The following is a 2,336-nucleotide window of genomic DNA, read 5'->3' as shown; positions in this document are numbered from 1 at the left end:
ATATAAAATGACTGAGAAATAATTGTCTGTTTCCCAATGTAAGTCAATGGGACCTTGGCCTTTTTGCAACCAAGTGGTACTTCCTATATGGAACACGGAAGTAGGGGGGCTTGCTTTGTCCAGTTATTCTTATACAGTCTATGCTTGTGACAAACTTTAAACGACTATTTTTATGGCTGTCTTTAAGAAATGGCTTTCTTCTTGCCACTCTTCCATAAAGGCCAGATTTGTGCAGTATACGACTGATTGTTGTCCTATGGACAGACTCCCCCACCTCAGCTGTAGATCTCTGTAGTTCATCCAGAGTGATCATGGGCCTCTTGGCTGCATCTCTGACCAGTCTTCTCTTTGTTTAAGCTGAAAGTTTACACGGACGGCCCGATCTTTGTAGATCTGCAGTGGTCTGATACTCCTTCCATTTCAATAATATTGCTTGCACAGTGCTCCTTGTGATTTTTAAAGCTTGGGAAATATTTTTGCATCCACATCAAGCTTTAAACTTCCCCACAACAGTATCTCGGACCTGCCTGGTGTATTCCTTGTTCTTCATGATGCTCTCTGCTAGGGCTGGGCGATATGACGATAAAAAACTGTCGTACGATCTCCAAAGCTGACGATAGGTCATTTTTAAGATATCGNGCATCTCTGACCAGTCTTCTCTTTGTTTGGGCTGAAAGTTTAGACGGACGGCCCGATCTTTGTAGATCTGCAGTGGTCTGATACTCCTTTCATTTCAATAATATTGCTTGCACAGTGCTCCTTGTGATGTTTAAAGCTTGGGAAATATTTTTGCATCCACATCAAGCTTTAAACTTCTCCACAACAGTATCTCGGACCTGCCTGGTGTATTCCTTGTTCTTCATGATGCTCTCTGCACTTTAAATGGACCTCTGAAACTGTCACAGAGATTTGATTACACACAGGTGGATTCTATTTATCATCATTAGTCATTTAGGCCAACATTGGATCATTCAGAGATCCTCATTGAACATCTGGAGAGCTGCACTGACTGTAAACGGGCTGAATAATTGTGCACCCCCAATTTTTCAATTTTTATTTGTTTAAAAAGTTTGAAATATCTAATAAATTTCGTTCCACGTCCTGATTGTGTCCCACTTGTTGTTGGTTCTTCTCAAAAAAATACAGTTTGATATATTTATGTTTGAATCCTAAAATGTGGCAAAAGGTTGAAAAGTTTAAGGTGGCCGAATACTTTCGCAAGGCATTGTAAATATCAATATCAGCAAATATCGGATATCAGTCACAGTTGGTAAATGGTAAATGGTAAAATATCAGTTTTATAATATATAAAATGATATCTGCCTATCTCTACTTGAAACCAGTAGCTGCATATTATGCGCAGAATATTAGCTAATGTATTTGAAAGTTGATAATAACCCAAAATCTAACAATAAAGTTNTATTTTAAAAATATCGTGATAAAATCGAAATCGTGAAATAAAATAAAAAAAATCGTGATTTTATTTTTTTGCCATATCGCCCAGCCCTACTCTCTGCACTTTAAATGGACCTCTGAATCTGTCACAGAGATTAGATTACACACAGGTGGATTCTATTTATCATCATTAGTCAGTTAGGCCAACATTGGATCATTCAGAGATCCTCATTGAACATCTGGAGAGAGTTTGCTGCACTGACTGTAAAGGGGCTGAATAATTGTGCACGCCCAATTTTTCAATTTTTATTTTTTTTAAAAGTTTGAAATATCTAATAAATTTCGTTCCACGTCCTGATTGTGTCCCACTTGTTGTTGGTTCTTCTCAAAAAAAAAATACAGTTAGATATATTTATGTTTGAATCCTAAAATGTGGCAAAAGGTTGAAAAGTTTAAGGTGGCCGAATACTTTCGCAAGGCATTGTAAATATCAATATCAGCAAATATCGGATATCAGTCAAAGTTGCAGAAAAATATCAGTTTTATAATATATAAAATAATATCTGCCCATCTCTACTTGAAAGCAGTAGCTGCATATTATGAGAGACCAAGATGGCGGCGCGAGAACATCGCGAGGCTCAGCGTCTTACCAGCTTTTGCAATTTTGCAGTTTTACTCCTGCTCATCTCAGGTCTGTTCGGGCAAAACATCTATGCCCTTACATCCTACACCAGATACGAGCTTTTGGACATTGGATTACGTTTCTCGGACTCTCCGATCACTGACCTCTCATTCATCCCGGAGATCACAAGAACACCGGTGGCTTCGCACCCGACCCGGCCGGGCGGAAGAGCTTGAAGGCGGCGCAGAGATGGTAAACAACGACGGGGGAAACACGGAGGGCTGAAAGCTAGGCTAAAGCTAACACCGCACCGGCTCCC

This window comes from Oryzias melastigma, linkage group LG2 (assembly GCF_002922805.2).
Source record: "Oryzias melastigma strain HK-1 linkage group LG2, ASM292280v2, whole genome shotgun sequence".
NCBI lineage: Eukaryota > Metazoa > Chordata > Actinopteri > Beloniformes > Adrianichthyidae > Oryzias > Oryzias melastigma.
The sequence above is the reverse complement of the archived record's forward strand: the minus strand, read 5'-3'. Positions refer to the sequence as shown.